Source organism: Oryzias latipes, chromosome 10 (assembly GCF_053564925.1).
Source record: "Oryzias latipes strain Hd-rR chromosome 10, Olatipes_Hd-rR_3.1".
NCBI lineage: Eukaryota > Metazoa > Chordata > Actinopteri > Beloniformes > Adrianichthyidae > Oryzias > Oryzias latipes.
In genome coordinates, this window is record NC_136246.1 from 10,201,877 (window position 1) to 10,226,282 (window position 24,406).

Consider the following 24,406-nt stretch of genomic DNA (forward strand, 5'->3'; position numbering starts at 1 on the left):
TTTCTTCTTAGAAGGACAGCAGACACACTTAGGTGTGAATGGGTGAATGGTGAGCCAAAAAAAAAACATGCTTTAAATCAACCCGGTCTCATCCTAAAATGTGTAGTAGCTACATTTGTCCACATGGAAATGCGTGAGAGTTTTACAAAAACGCCCCCTAAACTGTGAGGGGGATACGTTTCATTTTTCTATTCATTTTCTACGAGCTTTCTCAGGATCACGTGACTTTGGAGGTTTGGCCTGCCGTGAGCAAAAAACATGGCGGATGCACGTTCATTTTTCGGTGGAATATCCCATAAAACAAGATATTTTGAGGACTAATTTTTATTTTGACAACATTTCTAGTGAGAAATATACCATTTTCTTTTAAAATATGCTTTCATTTTGGACATACAGTTTGTAGTTTGCTTGTTTCGTTCAACTTTTTCTCCCAAAGGCTCTGTTACGTTGGAGAAACACGTTAACTTTCATTCATATCTGCAGACGTGCGCGTGGGTCACGTGACTAATATGTTTCTCTTTTTTCCGCAGAAAATGCAATAAAATAGGAGTGATTGTGGACTAATTTATTTTTGAAAACATTTCTAGCAGTATATATCCCCTTTATTTTCATAATATCCATTCATTGCAGACATGCAGTTCGTAGTTTGTTTGTTACGTTCAACTTTTCCTCAAAGGATCTGAAGGCGTTTGATCTTTTCCATAAATATATGCGGGCTGACGTGGGTCACGTGACGTGACCTGAGTTTCTCTTTTTTCATATAGAAGATCTCGTAAAAAAGGTACGTTGCTATTTATTAATTATTTTTATTTACATTTCTACGGACCCGTGTATTATAGGTTTCATGCTGTGTTGTTGCGACTTTGAAGGACATTTAAACAAACCGGAAGAATGTTGTTCAGGAACGGACTGGAGAGTTCTCTAATTTACTTAGCGATTTTTTTTATTCAATATTCTTTTACATGTTAAAGTATTCACACTACAAGTCTAAATGCTGTTTACAATGTCTGATCTTTCCCATCATATCTGTGGGCTGACGTGGGGTCATGTGACGCGAGTTTCTTTTTTTTCCCGTGGAAAAAAAATCTCGTAAAATAAGATCGTTTGAGGTTTAATATTTACGTTTAATAACATTTCTAGGGACCGATGTACTCTGTCGTAACGTCCATGCAAGCGTATTTTTCAACATCAACTAGTTGAGTTAAGAAATACACTGTAAATAATAAAAAAAGACGTTTGGCTCAAACTGGTTTTGTGATTGCTCCCACGTTTATCGGGAAGATTAAATTTTAAAAATAAGCCCAGCGACAAACAGGTGTTTATTTTTATTTTTTACAGAAATTAATGTTTCCATTACTAATGCAAACTTTTTGTTTTGCAGGTACTTAAAGAAACAAAACATCAAATGTTTTTCAGAGCGAAGGTACCTTGTCGCATGACAGATTGCAGTTGTTTTTTATTCAAACTTTATTGACTGTAACAATTCAAAACAACAATTCCAAAAAGCAACAAGAAAGAAACAAACCAGAGGATTATTATGAAATTTTTCACAAAAACATTGAAACTGACGCACAGATTGAATGTTTTAAATGCTTTCTCATTGTCAGAGTTTCTTATTGTGTTCATGTTTTGTTTGAACTCATTGATAAAGTTAGAAAAATGGGGGGTATGATTTATAACTTTGTATTTATGAATGTGCCATATGAATAAAAATAAAAAAAGGTTAATGATGTAGAATTGTTCTTTTTTATGGGATGGACAGTGGGTGAGGCACGACAGATTACAGTAAAACAGTCAAACTGCTACCACAATAGCGTTGAACTTCTGTTGAGAATAATTCATTCATAAATCTGTCTATATATTAGAATATCTGCATCTGGATCATTTACGTCTATTTTAACATAAAAGGGGCTAAAAATAACTAACATCAACAAACAACAACTACTAATAAATATTATAGGAAATAAGGAAACTAAGTATAAAAAAGTAAAACAAAAAAAATGTACATAGTATATTATTTATTATTGTAAATAAAAAAAATAAACATGTCTGACTAAGAGTGGGGGTTGAGGTCGGGGGTTTTTTTGTCTCTTTTTTGGAATCCAGCGTAGAGGCCATGACCCCCCCCCCTACAAGAAAAGTAGAGAAGGTTCAATCAAACAGTGATAGACAATGGGCTACAGTTTGTTCACTCAGTGCTTACAGGACGACTGTTTTAATTTGATTAGTGTCAATTATCCTTTGTAGGAAATATTAGTATTATTCAAATATTCATGAATAATTACAATATTACATTGATTTTTAACGCATAGCACAAAAGCATCAAATAATCAATATCTAACAACTTGTAGAACATGAATAATAAAACTTGGACATGCATCCATCATCTACCCCTTTTGTCCTTTTATTGACAAAATTAGAAAAGATTTATATAATTTTAAATAAACAAAAAAACAAATTAGGCTGATTATTATTTGGACTTATTTATTTGCGACCAAGCAAAAAAACTGATGGAAATTCATGTTGAAGAGGCACGTTGCTGGATTGTCCGCACGTATTTTAACCATAACCCCGCCTTCTTTACTTGCAAATAGGCACTTCAAAATAAATAAATAAATTCATTAATAATATATACAACATAAAACATGACTAGCACTCCATTAACTCCATCTGGGTTTCATAAATAAAATAAAAACGTTTACCACTCAAAACAATCATCAGAACTCTAACACAGTAAATATGCCAAACAAATTAATAAAAAAGCATTTATATACATTAGAGTTCTACTTTAAAATAGTAATAATGTAAAATAAAAACTGCTCCTTTTTTCTTTAAATGTCCTCATTGCATATTAATCTTATCCTCCAATCACACGGCTGCATTCTGAAAGATGAAAAGTGTAAACTTGTTTAAGAGATGTTTAAGAGGACTACTGTAAACTAAGATAAATGTGTTAGTTAAAATAAAGTAATAATGCATAGTTATTTTATAATAAAAGACTAAAAAAGGCAAATTAATAATACAAAATCCAAATCTTTACAAATTCTGCAAGTATTTTGTCGTATTACTTTTTAATGGTGGAAATGCAAAGAAAAGCGACAACTTAGAAGAACTGGTTTGAACATGAATTATTGCACAAAGACGGAAAGGTGGGCGTGTCTCCAGGAAAGAGATCCTCATGACAACCAACATGATTTTTGATACGGAGGCTGATGCTTCAAGGAGAAAAGAAACGTCAACAGCCAGTGCTGATCAGAACACAATCCAATATTCTCATCATTTGAATAAATCCTGAAATGTTCATCTGCTGGTGTTTGTCTGCATTTCTTGATGAAGTTTTGCTGCAAAATAAACCCATTAACCATCACTGTTCTGTCTGTGATGGAATAAACGCCAGGGCTACTATGGGAAGATATACGGTAGTCAACATTTTCTTGGAAAGGATTCTTTTTAAATAATATTTTATAGAATCTTTTAATAGTGTGTAAAATGTTTTTAACTATAAAGCATTTTAATTGCATGTTATATGTTTTATATCAACTGTAATGCCCATTAAAAAGAAAAGCTAAAGTAAACTTGAACTGAATTATTTCTTTCTTATTAAAGATTTGAGGAAAAGTGTAAAAATAACCACCAGATGAATAATTCTGTATTTTCATATTTCTTTGGAGAAACATTTGTTGATGATAAAAAAACACAGGAATATCTAAAAAAACATATCATTTTTGCTAACTGTGCAGAAAAATAAGATTGTACCAGGACAGTAAAATGTCAGGAGTTGGGACACTGGTGGACGGCTGTGGGGCTGAAGTGGTGGGAGGATGGATGTCTGAAACGGTTGATGGTTGGACGGCTGAAGCACTGGAGGGCTGCTGGTTTTTCCAACCTTAATGGATGAAAATGATAAAATGATTAGTGTGGTTGTTTTGGTGAGACATGACCAGATCTGCTGACGGTTCACAAATGAAAGTTTCTAATCAAACTAAAGTTCATGCAGATTGAAGATGTCGTGTCATCAAGCTTCCATGAATAATAACGAACAACAACAGACTGAGGTGAATGTAAAATTATTATTACCAGTATACCTGATACAAGGCCTTCCTCCAGTCAAAGCACGTTTCTGCTTGATCAGGGAACTTAGGGCAACTTAGGGGGCACAACATGTGTGTGGTAAGAGGCGGGACTTTTTGGCAGGTTTGGCAGCAATTTTTGTATCGTCATCGTCAAAATTTAAATTATCATATAACACTGTGAACAGATCGACAATTGGTTAATGACTCTGAGTCACAGATGGTAAATACATACCAATACAGACACTTCATCACATGTGAGGCGTTCTCTTTTGGCCTGAAATCTTTGTAGCCCGCCTTACATTTGGATGTTTTGGCGGCCACAGCGATCACAGTTGATGCAAGAAGTTGTCGAGCCTCGTGGCAGAGTCAGCTGAAAATAGGAAAAGCAGAATTTTTATGTCTCCAGTTCCCCATTCTGATAAGATTTGGGGAAAATATTGCCATATTAATAACAATTAATGGTTGTTAGTTTTACAATTAAATTAAGGTAGCAATTGAAGTCTAACAGTTTTGTAAGAATGTGCAGGTTATTATTTCTGAATTTTAAAAAGAAAAGTTATAAAAAAAAGGTCATGAAGACTTGGTTTTGAGCTGAAGATGTCTTTCCTCTTATCCAAAATGATTTCTGGAATAAAACTGGTAAAAAAGCAGTTTGACTGGATCAGAGAAAAGGTTTGAGCGAGTGTGACGTCACCCATTTCCTTCCAGATCCATCATAACAAATTCAATTCTGTCGTCGTTTCTCTGTGATACAGACGTCAACACGTTGGAGCCAGTTGACAGTGATTGATCTGAGTATCAATTCTATGGCAACTACTGTCGCCAATCAGGAGTAAGCTTGTTGAAAGTCCACACTGCTTCCACTGAAAGTGAGCTTGGTGGAATTTGTCAAACAAACATTCAAGGTGGCACATGCCATTACTGAGGCATCTGTTGGTCAGTCTATAATTTGAATAACTTGTGATAAAGAAACAGTTTTGTAAAACAAATAACTGGAATTAGCAAAAACATGTTGAAAAGGGTATCACAACAAGAATGGTTAATCTGACCCATAGAATGACTAACTAACAGCTGTTTGTTTCTCTTTAGAAGTCTACAGGATTTTGGCTCCTTGGAGCCAGCGGGTACTTCCTGTTTGGAACGTGAGGGGGAGGAGTCAATCAGTCCAGGTCTCTGAGACAGAGACTGTTTTAAAATATTTACAAAACCAAGTCCAGATGATCGTTGTTACAACGTGTGTGTAAATTTGGAGAAAAACCCTAAATAGGTCAATCATAACACTTTAATATATCAGTAAATTACTGTTCCTTTTTTTGCCGGGAAACCGGCGGTGGCGCGAGCGCTGCCATAATTATTAGCTAATGTAACCCCGATTCTCACAAACCTCCCTTCCTCTGCTCCACCACAATAACTATACAGTCGAAACAAATAATTAATACATTTTTCTATGATGATCATAGTAACCTGCAGTCGTGTTACGTTCAGTCTCTCGATGGAGGCCGTATTTTTCAGCACCGCTCTTCCGTCACAGTGATAACAACAGCTGCATGCATTCATCTGTCAGATGAAAATACTTTCAGATGATCATAAAGTATTTTCATTACTGCCTCTTGTGTTTACATTTCTTACCTTTGAGACTTCTTTAGCTCGTGCAGAGATGCAGAACGCGCGACAACCAGATTACCTTTATTGACGCCCAACACCCACCGACCGGCGCGCGGATACGTGGGGGTGGGGTGGCTTTATGTGCACGGCGCGCACGCATGCGTATTTGCACTAAAATTTTCACATGGCCTCTTTGATATATAAACCTAACATTTCTATCATTTGTGTCTAAATTACGAGCATTAAATAACACAACTTGATGTGTGTCTGTCATAAAATATTCCATGTTGGGTCTAATTCAGATAAGCATTGTTCATCACATCAAATATTTACATATTTACTGTATTATACTGTTTTCATATATTTATTACTTTTATCATCTAAATTGTCCTAAGATTTATGAAAAAATGAAAATCACACACTGAAAAATAGGGTTTGCTTTATCAGTTTATTCTGCATAATGGAATGTTTGGCTCAAAACTGAGCTCTTTGGCATCAACTCAACCATTGGGTTTGGAGGAAGAAAATTGCTACCTATGACCCCAAGAACAGCTTCCCCACTGTCAAACATGGAGGTGGAAGCATTATGCTTTGTGGCTATTTTTCTGCACAGAGCTACGTCACCACGTTGATGGAGCCATTAATGGAAAATCCTGAGTGAGAACTTCCTACCCTCCTTAAGCCAGGACCCTTCAAATCAGTCATGGATGGGTCTTCCAACAGGTTAATGACCTAGAACCTACAGCCAAGGCAACCAAGGAATGGCTGAAGAACAATCATATCAAGGTCATGGAGAGGCCCAGCCCATGTCAATCCTATGGAGAGATCTCACAGGCGCCAAGCAACAGCCACCAAATATTCAAGATGTAGAAGGGTCAAAAGAAGGGCAAATACATTTATATAAATTCTTTCAACTTGATTTCTTTCTAGGTTTGCAATTCTGCACAACAAACAAAGGACAAAAACTTTTTTTCCTCCAAATAAAGGGAAAAACCTTGAAACTTCATGTGAGTTCTTGGCAACTGCCATTTCCCAAATCCTGCTCATACTGGACCCACATCTCCATGTCTTGGATATAAGTAATTAACTTGCCAATAACAAAGACTTATTAAAGGTCACTGAGGTGAACTTTGTAGACAAGTGCGGAAACTGTATAGTGTAAGGCTGATCGGCAAATAAAAGACCATGAAAGTCATCTTGGACTATAGTAGGCACAGAGGAGGGTTCACAGCTTCCCTTTCCTGGGCATCCCCATCTCAGCTGATCTAACTTGGTTTCCTAACATCCAGGACGTTATCAACAAGGCACATCAGCACGTCTGAAGCTGCTGGCAACCTACCGCTCAGCCAGTCCAACTGCATCATGGTCTGGCTCTCAGATCAAACTGAAGAAGAGCAGCAGAAGCTTCAGTGCTGAAGATACTGGAGCAGATCATCGGCTACCCCCTTCCCTACCTGTCATCCTGTCTGAGTAAAGGAACGTGTCAAGGACAGCACCCTTCCTGCAGCTAACATACTGATAAATACACGTATCACTCCACACTTCTAATATTCTTAATTTCTCATGTCATTTACCCCTAATTTAAGATAACTCATTGTCATTTTGTTACATTTTACTTCAGTCTTGCTACAATTAAAATGTAGTCTGTACCCTGACAAAGGATTTGGAGATGCATAGCACATTATATGAGTTTAATAGGTCAGTGTTTCATTCTAAGATGTTGGACATACAAATCAAAGGCCAAACGTTTGAGTTAAAATGAGAAGTGTCTTCAGCACAGGTGTGAGCACTGAAATGTTTAGCTAGTGTTGTAGAAACTTGAACGGAGGTAAAAAACAATGTAATTGTTGAAATTTAGGTTGAAAAACCCTTCATTGGTGCAGTTCAGAAACAAATCTCTCATTTCAATTAAAAGTCATTTATTGGTACAAAGTTGAAATGAGGTTTTCCTTTATATAAGCCTTTTTTTAGGGGTGGAGCTGGGGCTTGAACTCCAGAAAGTCTCCTCCTCAGCAGACAATTAGTCCCTCACGTCCTCTCTCCATCAATGACTCTGTGCTGCCTAAAAATGAAATGAAGAAGAAAACACATAAATGCCACAAGCCCTGGACATCCATGCAGATCACAAAGAGAAATCTCCTGGCTTTGCGGGGCAGAACCTTCCAAAAGCTGGGAGAAGAGCTCTTCAACCACACTTCAAGGACCTGCAGTGCTGCTGGACTTCACCAACCACAGTCTGGTCAGCAGCATGACATCATAGAGCCTTTAGTTCTTTACCATGGCACCATAACCTGCAATCCATCACATCATGCTTGATCAGTTATGCAACAACTTTAGAAAGTGTAACCCTTGTTCTATCCTAGGCACTTTAACATTGGGAGTTGGGTCATCTAGACCCACTAGATAGTGCTCTGAACCTTTTTTCTTCAATGATTTGTGATCTTCAGTGGTGTCCATGGATTACATGAAATCCTCTCCACCTTTATCCACCTTTGTCATGGTAGGGAGAACACGTCAATGTGAGGGTGGGGTCACAAGATAGCACAAAGGTTACAAAAGATTTTTACCATATGTTGATGACAGCTGATTCTTGTTTTCCTGATGCTCAGACAAAGCCCTTCAGTGTTTTTCTCTGGGTCATTTTGATTGGTCCTTGTGGGAAGAGATTAATGTATTAATAATACTGAAGAAATCAAGAGATATTCCACATCAACAGCATGAGAGTAACAAGCCAACATTTATCTACAACATTACCACAGTCTTTACCTGGAGGTATCATTCTGGTCACGTCTGCTCCAGCTTTTCTGACTTCCGCTTGTTCCAGCCACCGGCCTGAACGGCGAGGATGTCTGTGCAGAATGAAAGGATCAAAATGTATTAAACTGAGAAAACAAACTACACAAAAAGGATGCATCTTCAATGAGTATTTACCAGTTTTTGACACATATGTACTCGGAACATGTGTCTGCTGAAGAGAGGAAGCTGTTCAGTTGGTTCAGTCCCTTTCCCTGATGTTGTCCCTTCTTGATTTCATCCTCGGATCCTCATCATTTCAACCAAAATGTATGTTTGCAAACTTTTGAAACATAAGGGGTTAGAAAAAAACTCCAACAGGAATAAGGGCAGAGGCCCTAAGGGAGACCCAGGACACGCTGGGGAGACTACGTCTTTCAGCTGGCCCCGGGGTCCCCCAAGAGGAGCTGGAGGAAAGGGAAGTGTGGGCATCTTTGCTTAGACTGCTGCCCTCACAACCTGGTTCCTGATGAATGGAAGAAGATGGATGCATGGATGGAACGTGTTCAGGCCTTTCAGCAAAACTCCACGATGGCAGACTGCGATCCTTCCTCATTTACTTTGCCAGAAGACTTGTTGGAGGACTCTGGTGCTGCCACAAACTTACCTGCTCCACATCTCCCATCTCCAGGATTCTATCAAAACAAATAAATGTCGTATATTAACATGATGATATGACACAAAATACAATAAAACATATATGCAGGCATGTTCATTTTCTTAAGGAAGAGGCCATGAAAATAACCTTACATATTCTATTTCCCCATGAATGCAGTTCACAAAGGAGGTTTCCACAGTGTTTTTGGTCAAAAACGCATCTTCCAAATAACCACTGAGCCTAAAAGAACAGAAAAGTTCACATAAGAAAAACATTTATACCATCAAAAATGTAGGTGGAAAAGAATTTTACACAACCCAGTTGGCTCTCAAAACAGTACATTTAGCAAGTTCCATCAACTGCTACAGCCAACATGGAGGGAGAGCATGCAGGACCCTGAAACAGATGAACCTGACAGCCTCTCCATCTCAAAGTTAGCAGAAGATCAGTCCAGGAACTATTTGTACATGTTGTCTCCAAATAACTGACCAGTCTGAGAGAGGAAAGGGAAAAAAACATGAGGTTCTTTTATGTATATACATACATACAAGAATCAGGAATCAGACATTCTGTTGGAGTGGGACTTTAAGTCCCACTCCAACAGAATTTTTAGCTATTATAAAATCGTTCCCAGTGTTTTTTTTAATTACGATCATTTTGTTTTTTTAAGACATTTTTCTGCAGCACAGCAGCTCATAAGAATTTCACCTCAGAGCTGTGGTGCAGATGTTTGCCTCTGCTAATTTCCCATAAACCATTTGTTGATTCTCTCTCCCGCTAGCTTATAGCACCTCACAAGCCCTAGCCGACATTAGCATAGCAAAAAAAAAAAAAAATCAATGAGCAACATTGGAGCTATCCATGTGTACACTTTTGAGCCAGATACCAGCTCAGACAAGGGAACTCAGGACATTAATGGATCTACCGGTATTTGTCTGCAAGTGGATGCATCAGAATTGGAGTGGAGCAGAGACTTTGGCCCATTCATGGCAGTTAGAGCGTCACAACTATAAGCTTTTTGAGACAATCAGTTTCATCTTCTCCTGATCCATTGAGATTTGAATAAATACTCAGAAACAGTTTTAATCTTATATTATTGTGTATGTGTTTATATTTTTGTTAATGTTCTCAATAAAGAGAAAAATGTTTGATCTTAAAAACATGACTTCCATTGGAGCGGCTCTTTAACTTTGTTGACAATGCTAGGATAAATACATGTGGTCAGCCAAATCAGCCATAATTGTTTAGACCAGTGGTCTGCAGCCTGAGGCTGCACAGCCACATGTGGCTCCTTGAGCCCTCCTCTGTGGTTCTCCGACAAAAAATAAAAATGTTTTTAATTCAAACAAATATCCTATTTTTCAGACGACACAGCGCATCACGCAAAACAAAACAGTCAGATAAGTCAAACTTTACTCAACTTGGTGATCTACTCAACAGTTGAAGCAAAGTATTACTATGCGAGGCTCCTGACTACAGTACCCATAATGCTTCAATAATCTATCAAGCGGTGATGCACAATATTTTAAGAAATTCCAGCATTTATGAAGAATTTTTTTAAACCTGACGACGTACCCTAAAAAAATCAATTTGAGGTCAATACGCACAATTTAGAGGGCCTATACCATGCTAGCCATTTAGAATAAACTATTTCCTCGATCTCTGAGGCTCCGCCTTTCTCTTCTTGTGGGTGTCGCCTATTTCATGACATCAACCTAGAGTCGGCGTCGGCAGCGTTTCTTCCACCCAAACTTTTGCAAAGATGGATGTGAATATTGTGCAATGAAAGCATTTTGCTGATCACCACTAGCTCCATTGAGAAAGTGGGCGTGTCTGTTAGCCTGGAGGCGGTTTTAGCTGCACAGGCTCTTCCTAGAAGAGGCTGCTCCTCACTTATGATGACGTCACAATGTGAGGACCCTCTTATTGTGAATTGGGAGGGGCTGGTGCTCAGAGGGTTTCAGAGGAATGCTGAGAGATGCGTGAATGGATCAAAATACCGCTGTGGATTAGTTTTTGTGAGGAATTAACATTATAATACACTTTAAAATTTTAAAACGTTGATGTTGCATGATATAGGCCCTTAAAGAAATACTGGCTGAGATGTACTAACAACATAAAATCTACAATGTGTAAAAAAAAAAAGCCTTTGTAAACCCCAGTAGTTATCCAGTTCCCAAAATAACATAAATGCAAATGAGTGTTTGATTTTCTAAACGCTGAAGAGACACCTTGTGTGTCCTACTGAGTTCTGGACAGTGAGACATTTGAAATGCTCTTAGCTGTTTAAAGGGCTGCAGACCCCCGTTTCTGGCTAAATGACCCAAAAGGAAACTTACCTCTGCGGAGACCACGTGACGTTTCCGCCCCCGTCCTCTATACAGAAGAGGCCTTCACCGTGATCCTGCGGCCTTTTAAATTTAAGATGGAAAAACGCCTCGTCATTCAACGTTTATCCTAAACAGCCAACACGTTTTTACTAAAAACCCATCTCTGGTTTCCCAAATCTAAACATTACATTTCTACAGAGAAAAGTTCAAAGCATCGCCCACCTTCCAGCTGTCCAAGAAGTTCTTCAGCCGCGCGCTTTCCTGCGGGTTCATCCGAGGGTTTCCGGGGGATTGGGGTGGGGGTGCCCGTATGACGCTGCGTTCACTGGCTTTTCGAAATGCGCACTTCATGTCAATTGGGGCAAATTGAAGGCTTAAAAGCCTGTTTACTTTAGATAATATATCCTATTTAATCTATCCTATTTAAAACATTATTGAGAATTACTACAGGAAACAGTGATGAAACCTTTTTTAACAGATAAATTAGAGCACTTCATTGTAATACTATAATATATGAGATACGTCAAAAAAATTGACAGTTAAAGAAAAAAGAATATAATAGATCCTAATATTTTATAAACTCCATCAAAATAATTGTTTCATCTCATTTATCATAATATTTATAGTTTTTTTTATCACACACCATTAGACTCGTAGTGTAAATAAATTAAAATGCAGAAAAATCAATTTAAAGAACTCTTTGGTCCGTCCCTGAACTCAACATTTTTCCGGTTTGTTGTCACATGTCAATCAAAGCCTGATCGCCGCAACAGCAACACGGAACGAGAAAACCTATACACGGGTTCCTAGAAATGTAAATAAAACAAATTAGTAAATCGCAACGTACCTTTTTACGAGATTTTCCACAGGAAAAAAAGAGAAAGGCACGTCACGTGACCCACGTCAGCCCGCATATATGAATGGAAAAGATCAGACGCTTTCAGATCCTTTGAGGAAAAGTTGAACGTAACAAACAAACAACTTCATGTCTGCAATATTACGAAAATAAAGGGGATATATACTGCTAGAAATGTTTTCAAAAATAAATTAGTCCACAATCACTCTTATTTTATGGCATTTTCTGCGGAAAAAAAAGAGAAACATATTAGTCACGTGACCCACGCGCACGTCTGCAGATATGAATGAAAGTTAACGTGTTTCTCCAACGTAACAGAGCCTTTGGGAGAAGAAGTTGAACGAAACAAGCAAACTACAAACTGTATGTCCAAAATGAAAGCATATTTTAAAAGAAAATGGTATATTTCTCACTAGAAATGTTGTCAAAATAAAAATTAGTCCTCAAAATATCTTGTTTTATGGGATATTCCACCGAAAAATGAACGTGCATCCGCCATGTTTTTTGCTCACGGCAGGCCAAACCTCCAAAGTCACGTGATCCTGAGAAAGCTCGTAGAAAATGAATAGAAAAATGAAACGTATCCCCCTCACAGTTTAGGGGGCGTTTTTGTAAAACTCTCACGCATTTCCATGTGGACAAATGTAGCTACTACACATTTTAGGATGAGACTGGGTTGTTTAAATCCAAGATTTTCTGAGATTAAGGGTTCAGAGTATTTTTCGGAGAATATCTACCAAATTAAAATGGGATTAATTAGAGATAGTCAAATCAAAAGTAAAAGCTAAATTCAAATACATAGCAAGTAATTTGGACCTTCAAACCACAAATACATATCCAAAATTATAGTAATATCCTAAGCTAAAAAACACAAATTCCATAGTAAATCTATTTCAAGACTTCTAGGTGAATGCATTTTTTAATTTAGTTTCCAAAGACGGTTCATATTCTCTATCAATAAGCCTTTTTCTATCAGTAAATGCTTTTTAAACTTCAGGAAAGAGCTGGTTTTGTCTCTGTGGAGAGCTAAATATAAACAAGCCTGCTAATTTCCTTTATATTGACTTCTCTCATCTATGGAGGGTTCCCATATATCCCATTAAAGTATATAGGCTTCTTTTGGACTCAAGATAACTAATGCCCACTCCTGTTTCTTCTTGAGTGGACGCTCATACAAATAAGTGTCACGTTGATTAGAGAAGTCTTATTAAGAAATTAGTAGCACTGAATTATGGAAGACTCACATGATGAATGTGAGCCCTAGAGTACAATATTGATTAACTTAAAACATCCAATAATGAAAGCTGAGCTAATTCTATGTCAATATGCTTTAAGGGGCTCATAGTTTAGCAAAGGACTGCAGGGCAATCCACAGTTCAGAAAAAAATCTTTTGCAGTATTTTTAAAACTTACACCCATACAGTATTGAAAATAAATAAATAAATCATCTTTTAAAGACTTTTCTGAGTTGTCCCATGATGGAGTGAAGGAAACATGTCTTATGTCATAAAGTTTTTGTTTCATTAAATCCCAAAATAGGGTGTGCGAGAGAAGCTATGTAGTTTTCCATTGTTTTTGGAACATAATCTCTTCTTCTAATATGGAATTTGGTACTTGAAATTGGAGAAAATCAGGAGGCTTAATGATGTTATAAACTGCAGATTTGCTAATCACTTCCAGGTTGGAGAAATACCCAGGAGGATGGTCTCATGCACCAAATGTTAACACAGATTCCTGTGTGATGCACTCTTTTAGAAACTAATGGATATTCATATCACGTTATGTTTTTAATTAAAAAGAGTCATTTTCCTTGTCATTTTTAATTAAATTTAAAATAAACAAAGAAAGAAAACATTCCATGGCTCAAAGTTTACATCAGGATGTCAAGCGCTGTGGTTCTGGTAACGAACACTGGAGGCTGCTTCAAATGAGTCCATCTTTGTATAAATAAAACTGTATCATTTTAACCAGTTTTTAGCCAATTTTAGGCCAGTTTTTTTTAACCTGAGATAAACTTGCTTTTTATTGAAGTAGAAAACCGATTAGTAGATTTTATTTTCGTCAGTAGACTAACCTTCTTGTCATCTGTTTTCATCAAGTAAGCCATGCAGTTTCCATTGGCAAACATTTAGTTTGATGGAACCCAAAGCAACACTCTCAAAATTCTGTTTAATTAGATATTACAAAAATCCTTTATTTTAGTCATTGATTTTTAATTTTATTAAAGGTTTATCGAAAGGTGGATTCAGACTGGACACATTTAGTTCGCTTAAAGTGAACCAGAGTTTGTTTCCCTCGATAATTCAGAACAAATTTCAGTCTCAATAGTACTGAACGGACCCTGCTCTCGGGCCTATCTTTTAAGGTAGTCTCTGTTCGTTTCCAATTAAACTGTTTTCTCTGAGTTTCCTCATTTTGAATAGGCTCCGTGCTCAGAGAAAACTGAACCAAACAGCCATCTTAGCCAGGCATTATGAGATAAAAACACTAGTGGAGTGACGATGGGACACAGCAACCCATTGAAATGTGGTCAGATGAATTCTGGCTCATTAAACCACTTTTAACGTGATACACCTTGCTTCTCACTGGTTTCCTGATAATGTATGTGTCATTAACACTTATCAGCCTTCCTTCTTCGTCACTGTTTCCTCAGTAACCACCTTGTAGCATGCTTCCGCAGTACCAAAGCAGCAGTAGAAAGTGTTGTACCTGACGTTGATACAGACTTTCCAAATTGGTCAGCCAAATATAAAGTCTGAATAATTGAAATATTCAACAAGGATAACTTATTTCCTCACGATGCTTTGTAATTCCTGGCCAGAGATTTTAAGTCACGTAGTTTTGTTTACAAACTTTGGTTTGAAATAGAAATGTCTGGTTCAAGGCAGTCTGAATACTGACCAAGTGCCAGGTTCAGGACTTGGTCCGACCAAATTAAGCGGACTCTGTCCGGAACAACTTTTTTTTCTAGTCTAAGTAAACCCTGAAATGTACATACCATATTTTTCACACCCTAAGGTGCACTTTAACCCTTGTGCTAGCCTATGACACCTCCCTAACATTGTCGTGTTCTCCCTACCATGACAAAGGTGGATAAAGGTGGAAAGATTTCATGTAATCTATGGACACCAGTGAAGATGACAAATCATTGAAGAAAAAAGGTTCAGCGCACTGTCTAGTGGGGTCTGGATGACCCAACTCCCAACGTTAAAGGATAGGATAGGATAGGATAGCACAAGGGTTACACCTTTTTTTTTTCTCCAAAAAACAATAGTGTGCCTCATAATCCGGAGTACTTTATTTCTGGTTTTGCTTATTGAAGTTGAAATGATTTTGAGAGGTAAGATTTGGTTGCGGCTAATGTGTAGCTGTGTCAGACAGTTTTTTCTTCACGTGTTATTAACACGGTTGAGTTAGTGTAGTCCCAGTAATGTTTGTTTTAGTGTTTCAGGCTGTTTTTTACATATTGCAAACAAGGTATAAAGTTACAAGTAATTTGAATACGCTAATGCGTCTAACGCTTCTAATGTTGCAAATGTGTAGCGTGTTACAAAAAAGTTCTAGAATTACTGTGAACTCAGTCAACAAAGTCTGACAAACTTCTCTCTTACTCTTTTGTCTCGCCTAAAGCGCCTTATATATACCCTAAGTTCAAAAGAAGACCATTCATTGACGCTGCGGCTTATAACTCTGTGCCCCCTATAGTGCGAAAAATTCTGCATTTGAAAAAACACTGAACTGCAAAATGCAGCAGAAAGCCGAAACAGCCTTGATTTGTTAAAACAAAGGAGGATTTCCTTTCAGTGGAGCTGTGTTCAAACATTTTATTAATCAAATTTAGTAGATCTTTACTTTAAAAAGTGCATTTTTAAATCTGGAAATCTGTTGATTGATTTTTATTTAATTTTGTATTTTGTTTAAGGAAAAATTCACTTTAAGTTGAATTACAAAGTTCAAATAAAAAATAAAGTAAAATGAAAGCTTTGTTCTATTAGTACCAAGTGGAAACTGGTTGTGGATGAAAAAAAAGATATTTTATCAAATTCTTTTAAATCACGAATAGATAATTGAATCGATTCAATATTTTGGCATTATCTTACGGTAAACCTTAGCATTTTTATGTGAATAATGTCAATTCTTTATGAACTTCTGCGTTAAAAGTTGTACATCTCAAATGCAGCTCAAGAGATGTAAAAAAAAAAAAACACAAGTACTTGAAGTGCACCTGTTAGCTAATCAGTTAAGTAGGTAGAAGGTGATATAATTATTCAAAAAGACCAGGTTCTGTATTTGTCATCTTTTCCTTTGTGTTAAAACTGCAATGACAAACTTGTCATTGAGATGAGGCACAACAGTTCATGTTTGGGCTCTTTTAATGCAAAGGCTACAGTTGTGATGATTTCAATGTCTCGGTTAGCTTTTGTTGCTTCTTCGAAAATGATTAAAAACTTTTTTTTTCTGTTTTTCCTGGAAAAAAAAAAGATCGATTTTTTTACTATAGATTCTCTGTGCGTATTTATCCTCTTATAAGTATTTATCTTGTCCTTTGCCCATTCAGCTCTTATCTCGCTACAGTGTGCAGTTAATTTTCCTTGAAAATGTTTTTGTGGAGAAATTATTAAAAAAGCTCTTCATTGTGAAAATTGGAGATGCATCCAGCAACATTTACATTTTATGCTGTCTCATATTCCTTTTTTAATGTCGAACATCTATTTGGGCTGTCCTGCAAATGCAAGTTGCACATTATTTCTTTAGAAGAAAACGTTCAGGGTGAATGCACTACAACATCTGAATAGAATTATTTGCATCAGAAGAAAAGTGTTTGACAATTTCTTTGACATTGCGCTTTTTCTTTTACATAATAGGAATCTTTCTATCCCCTCCCACCTGAAATGCTAGTGAAATTCCAATGATAATTTCAACTACAGTCCCTTTCAAGTTATTTATTATCACAAGTTTCTATCAATCCATCTGAAACCTGCTCAGCATGAAAAATGCTCTCTAACTTCACGCAATCTTTGGGTTAGTGGGCATTAAAGAGCGCACTGTATCGAGTGTGTGGTTCTCTTTGAAAGCATTAATAAAGCAGCAGTCAATTGCTGCTTGAGTTGGAGACTGAAAGCTTTCCAGACACAGTGACGGTTGGAGTTTTTCCCATGGGTTGCTTCTGTTCTTGTGCCATATTCTCAAATGCCTCCACTGTTATTAAGGTTTTGTAATCTGCTGTTGTCACACTGACATTTTCCTGATAACAATTAATGAGATGGATCTGCTGTTTCACCCTTGTGCTATCTTAGATGACCCCACCCTTACATTGAGATGTTATTCCTACCATGACAAAGGTGGATAAAGGTGGAAAGATTTCATGTAATCCATGGACACCAGTGAAGATCACAAATCATTGAAGAAAAAAGGTTCAGAGCACTGTCTAGTGGGTCTAGATGACCCAACTCCCAATGTTAAAATGCCTAGGATAGCACAAGGGTTAATCAAGACATCATTCAGTTTTATTTTGAAAGATGATTTGGACATTTCCAGAGAAGAGAATGTGAATATATTGGTAGACGGATGCCAAGTCTAGAGGAAGGCCAAACGGGACGTTTATGGATGTAGTGAAAAAAAAAAGCCTGAAGCAAGATAAGCGAGATTTGAACGGCTTTGACATTTCCCACCAAACCAACTGTAGGTGGCGGACATTATAAACTTACATTTGATTCATTCTTGAATGCGTGTCACATACCTGGTGTGAACAAAGCATGAGAATTGAGGTTTACATAACACCCACTCACACTCAGACTTAAGCTATGACCTCATCATCCTCTACAACAGAAACTAGGAGTCTTTAGGGCACTACACCACTAAACAGAATATACACTATTTTGCTCTGAAGCCAGAAGGAAGGCAGGCCAGAATCTAAAATCCGAAGAATTTTCACTCTTAACTATCTGAGGTTTGTACATAGAACGAGAGAACTGATGAATGTAACCTAATTGTTGATGAATCGACCATTATTGTAAAGTAGATTCAATTGTATCTTGTCCGGTTGGCTTCAAGGGATCATTGGAACCCAACAACAATCCGAATACCAACAAAGAAAATACCTTTGTACACAAATAGCTGTTAATTTACTGCACTATAGTTATAATAATGATTTTCCACTATGGATTCTGTAGTAAATATTAACTCCTAAAAAAAGATTTTAAGGTTAAGTTTGTCTTAAGACCACTTATTTTTAACAAGTAAATAAAAATAAAAAGTGAGTCTGAACTTTTCATTTTTGTCTACAAGCATATTTTTGGTCCTTAATACTTTAGGTGGAAGAATAAGTCTTGTTACATAAAACTGTTTCCTGTGATTTCCTATTCACACAGCAGTTGAAAAAACACACCCCTACTAATTATTTGCAGCATTTCCTTTCAAAGTGGTCTTGGACAGGGGTGGGGGTTTTATTGGCTGACTCATCTTCTGTCAGCCTTTTGATGCTGTAAACTATTATTATTTAATCAACCATAGAATTATAATAATAATTCAGTTTGTCGACCTTTGTTGAATCCAATAATAAGCCCTAGATTGTATGTAGCCAACCCTAAAGATTTGATTTCACATTTTGATACACCGTAAGACTTCAGTCACTAATAACAGGCTCTTGTCAAAGTGAAAATGACATCCGTTTTCCAACACATTACCGTAGGTAATAACAACTTCTGCTCTAATGATATTATGCATGTGAAACGTAGAAAATGTCAGCCATGGAGAATCAATGAAATGGCATTTTGGAGTCCAGAAACCAGTCCAGAGACTTTGCAACCATTGCAAAGTTGAATAAAGTGTAACAATAACCAGCACATGTAGCAACTCATTTAGTCAGAAAAACATCTACGTTTACCTTTCCTCTCCTCTCAAAACTGAAACAGAAAAAAGGGGTTTCTTTCAAAGCAAAGCTTTTAGTTTTTTTGGATCAGGTCAGTCATGGAACACCGACCACCGACCGAAGGTTTTGCCAGGAACAGTCTCTGCGGTTGAAGTTGGCAGAACAATCTAGCTCATATTAAATATAGTTTTGTGGAAGGAGAAAACAGCACCGCTTGTGTACATCATTCTCCTGACAAGCACTCTTTGTGTTTTTCTTTGTTAATGTTTTTTTTGTGATGTTGAGCATGATGTTTTCTTTTATCTCAGAGGGGTACAGAGGGAGTGTTTGTGACCACACGGAGAGCACACACATCATGCAAACAAGAGTACATAGACTATTTTTCTTAGTATTTTTAATGAAACACATCAAGGATTTCTTTTAATCTCAAAAACACTTCTGTTCTGCTCTAATCTCATTTTTTCTACATTAATGCTTTTCAGTTTTTGGGATTTTACCTTATACCTCAGAAATCACTTTTTAATGAAGCACAATGATCTTTAGAAATTTAACAGACAAATGCTTTCAACATAAAAAGAAACTTTTTTGCTACTTTTTTGCAATACAAATCACAATGGGATTTTTGAAACATTTCATTTAGATCCTGCTTATTTACCAATAAAAAAATAGACAGTTAATGATTTATAGGCCAACTGTAGATGATAAAATAATATTTTTAGATTACTAATTTAAAGAACCACTCCAATGAAAATGGTGTTTTTAATGTGTTCCTGGGACATTTTTCTAACAATGGAGGACATTATAAAGAAAATTCATCGTTAAATTGCATTTCTGAATGTTTTCTGAGTAATGTGAATCAGGATCAGATGGAAAAAAATGTTTGAAAAATGTTCTTAGCAATGATGTAGAAGCTACAATAGGTTTTTCTGTTTTTGGCTGAACACAGCATAATCAATAAATAAAAGACCACTGGGGACACCTTTAAAATGGATCAAAAGATGTTTGGAGCTGAACTTTATGTTTAAAATTCTTACATTTAAACGTATTTACTAACTGTGGGAGCGCTAAACTAGGGTTGTGTTCAAATTCCCTCTCTAAACTCACTACGTATTAGGCATTTGCCACTTTATAGGGGGTGTCTGAATCAACAATTCCAAGTCCCTCACTAGATTAAGACATGTAGACCACAAAGCATTGGATTTGAACAATTTAGTTTTACCTTTATCACATCAGGGGGTCGCCACAGCAAATCAGCTTTCAGTGATTTACACAGGCGGTTTTGGCAGAGTTTTACGCCCTTCCTTGAACAACCCTGTATCTCATCCAGGCTGGGGACTGGCACAGGGAGACCCAGACTTGGGCCCCCTTGTGGCTACATAGTTAGGCAGTAGTGTGAAGAGTCTTGTCTAAGGAGCCACGCTGGATGAAGCTCTTCCACACACTTATAAAAAGTCTCAGTAAAACGTTCATATTTATTCAGTTTTTACTTCAGCAAATGGCTGATGTCATATTCAGTGTGTAAGAAAAGAAAAAAAGTGAGTATGGTGTCCAAATTGGTTTGAAATGCAGAGCACATTTAATGGTTGGGGCATAGTTTGGGAATTTGGACATAGCCTGTTAGCCCCCTTTGGCTAAATCTAAAGACGGGGTCGGCAACCTTTACCACTCAAAGAGCCACTTGGATCAGTTTCCCACAGAAATTAAAGCACAGGCAGCCGCAACACTCGGTGCTACAAAAAATAGTTTTGCAGAAATATCGCAGTAGTTCATTTGGCGATACTTGTATTGATTCCAAATGCTATCAGGATATTTATTTAATTATTTATTTTAATTATTTATGAGCGTGATGTTTCCTTTGATCTTTTATCCACTTGTTTCTATTTTTTTTCTTTAAATCCAGTAAACCCAATAAAGTATATTAATCATATGGATGAAGTAGCTGTTTGTTGGTTTGGAATCATAAGCTGTGAGTCTAAGCTCCGCCCCCGCATCTCTACCTGTTCACATCCTATACAGCTCCAAGTTGATTTCCGCCGCATGCAACCCCCCCCCAGCATGTTCTACACAGACAGTGCAACATACGGTCATCATAGCAGCGAGTTGACAGGATGGTAGGGGCGCCCTAATACAAATGTAATTAATTTCATGTGGAAATGGGTGGTATTAGCCCCCTACAAGACTGCCACTGACTTTCTTTTTAGAAGAACTTTACATCCCATAACAGAGTGGTTGGCGTTTACAGCTGCAGACACGCCCCCTCCGCGTGCTCACGCTGCTCTTCTCCTCCTGCCTGCTCGCAGAAGGAGAATGCTTACTAAAGCATAGAGAGCCGCAGCACAAGGATGAAAGAGCCGCATGCGTCTCCGGAGCCGCAGGTTGCTGCCCCCTGCTCTAAAGCTAAATACACACTTCTTATGTGAGCAGATGATTATCGATGCTACATTTGCTATGTTGTGTGGATACTAATGTTCCAATTTTACCCAAAAGAACCTTATATAATAAATAAAAAGTTAATTTAGCTGCAATAACTTCATGTTTTAACCGAGTAAGATTTGGATGTTTTAATATCCCTCCCACTTTTTATTGTTTAGCAACCCCTTGAGAAGATGCATAGAAGTAATTACACTTTGGAAGGTTTCATCTCTACGACGGAGTTTTAGGGCCACCAAAAAAAAAAAAAAAAAATTTACGAGATTTTATCTCGTAAATTTAGGAGATAAATACTCGTAAATTTACGAGAAAAAAGTCATAGATTAAGGAGAAAACACCGAAGTTGTCCGTTTATGATCGGAGCCTAGCTTGAAGATGAAATGTGTGGCTTTTGTGAAGCTTTATTTCCGGATTATAGGTTTTCAAACAAAGAGATTTTGAACATTTTTGAATTGATTTTGAAGTTTAGTCGGTCTGCTCTGCTGCTGCACGGCGTTCACATGCTGCTCTGCATGCTCACTTTCACTGTAATCTCGTAAATTTACGAGTTTTTTTTCTCATAAATTTACGAGTTTTTATCTCTTAAATTTACGTGTTTTTATCTCCTAAATTTACGAGATAAAATCTCGTAATTTTACTTTTTGTTTTTGTTTTCGGTGGCCCTAAAACTCCGTCGTACATTTCTATCTGCTGAGAGTGTTGATAAAAACTCAAGCAGAAATATAGATTTTATTTTTATATTGTATGTAATTCTGAACTTTGTGAACTTCAATCCATGCTCTTCACCTTCATGGCTCCACTAATACTTGGTTTTTGTGTTTTCTATTTAAAAGTGTCAGTCATGAAAAAGACAGCCTTGACTGGATTTGAACTGTTGCCTGAAAGTATGATTTGTTTGTTGTTAGGTCTCACGTGACGCTGTAGCAGCAACATGTTAACATGGTGCTTAGAATGTTCTCTTTTCATGAATGTATTCTTTTATTCGTACTTGGTGAGCATGTAAAAGTAGTTTCTGGGAAGGAGGCAGTCCCACTGGAAACGATAATAATGCTTTGTTTTCATAAGGATCATTATTAACAGCGATTACCAGATTTATCTGCTCGTTGCAAGTTAAATAAAGGAAATTACTGATTGATGGCAAAATAAATTCAACTCATACGGTGATGGTAGTTTCCATGACGGTCTTTTCTTTGCAGAAACATTCAACAGAACAAAATTGATTTGTAGCTGGAAAGAACCTTTACTTCTTTGTGAATAGAAGAGAATTGTTCATCATTTGGTAAAAACTGTTTTGTAGCTGGTGGCAAACTAAAGTTGAATTTAGTTTAAAACAGCCTTCAACAGTAAACATTTTTAACCAATATAAAACCATTGTGTGTATTTTTACTGATTCAACTAATTTACTGGTTTTTATTGTAGGTATATTTAATGTGTAAAAGTAAAAAAAAACAGCAAGTTACAGTGATAATTGCAACTCCTTCAAAGAAAAGTGATACTGAGTGATGCTGTATCCATGGGCTTCACTTGGTCTGTCCCTTTGGGACATTCAAAGACAAACATGGTAGACTGTTAACCATTTGATCCATCAGAATGACTTTAAAAAAAGCATCTCTGATTATAGAAGTGATGATCTCTAAGGTGCAAGCAGAGGCTCTCTTTAACTGTGACATTGTAGGTGATAATTCAGACGAAATCATTTAAATTTATGTTATCGTCTTTTTGTCTTAGATTATCTAGAACTATGCTTTATTTATCTAAATAAGGTATTTCGTGTACTTTTCTTGTTGTCTAGTTTCTAGTTGTTATAGGTTATCTAAATCAAGTTGTAATAAATTAACAGTTCACTTTTGTTACAAAAATTATGGTTGGAGTAGAAAATAAACACTTTTCTGTTAATATGTAGTAAATGTATTATGTATAACGTCTGGTTGTCCTTACAAACCTCAAGTTGATTACTGGACAACTGAACAACGTTGAGTTATTTTCAAAAAAGTGTGTCTATCTGTCGCATTGCATTCTCTGTGAAGACAAAGAGACACATAATTAACAACACAGTTCAACAGCAAAATTTCCCATCAACCCCTTTAAACCCTTGCTGTCTCTTGGCACCTCTAGCCATTCTGGGTGGTGTAGTCATGTCACATTATCTGAGAGTTTTCATCAGAGCCTAGTCTAGAACCTGAACCTATTGAAGTGTTTTAGAAGTGTGTTTGTATGACTAGCTAAAGGAAAGTCTGCACCCCGATCAGAGCTGGAGATAACTTTTGATTTTATTTACATATATCAAAAATGGAATTCACTCTTATTCTTCCATTTCTTACCGCAACAGCGATAGAAAACCTTTTGCCCTTTCGGCAGAAACACACCTGTCTGAGTACTAATTAACCTGTATTTATTACTGACATGCAGCAAAAATGGCATAGCAACACCTACAGGATAAATGACTTAATATGGCTCGTACAATTTTTATAATCCGGTGCGCCTTATGGTAAAAAAAATACAGTATTCAGATTTTCTGGCACTTGTAGAGATTTAATTTATTTTGTGAGTTCCTGAAATAAAGTTATGTGATCAAAACATGAGAATTTATGCTTCAGATTGAAACAAACCAACTGAGCAAAATAGGATTTGATAACCTTGAGTCAAGTTTGGAATTTACTTTGATTAATGTCAGACGCCTTGCTGTTTCCTCTTTGACTTTCTGGCATTAATAACCACAGAGAGTGCAGGCGATGAAGATGAGTCAGTCACCTGCCCATATTTTAGCCTGCAGCTGCCCATAATCAATCTGTGCAGCTCTTCCCCTTTTTCCTATGATATAAAGATTACACAATCCTCTTTTAAAACGAT

General features: G+C 36.9%; 1 protein-coding gene and 1 long non-coding RNA gene across 18 annotated transcripts in view; one reads left to right on the forward strand and one right to left on the reverse strand.

Moving 5' to 3' along the window:
* The window catches only part of gfra4b (GDNF family receptor alpha 4b), a 91,583-nt gene that overhangs the window by 3,561 nt on the left and 63,616 nt on the right, over positions 1-24,406 (forward strand). The gene's annotated exons all lie outside the window — the stretch shown is intronic.
* Positions 1,450-12,931, reverse strand: LOC144994720 (uncharacterized). 17 transcript variants are annotated; one of them, XR_013658317.1, is made up of 15 exons: positions 12,669-12,931; positions 12,247-12,346; positions 11,622-11,728; positions 11,409-11,526; positions 9,387-9,562; positions 9,222-9,309; positions 8,610-9,106; positions 8,445-8,527; positions 8,246-8,330; positions 7,838-7,969; positions 5,703-7,740; positions 5,538-5,630; positions 4,306-4,443; positions 3,757-3,886; positions 1,450-2,129 (listed from the first exon to the last, which is right to left on the reverse strand). It is a non-coding gene; the product is annotated as an uncharacterized LOC144994720 (long non-coding RNA). The 17 variants fall into 17 exon arrangements; XR_013658318.1 differs by having other exon boundaries at positions 11,622-11,744; XR_013658319.1 differs by lacking the exon at positions 12,247-12,346.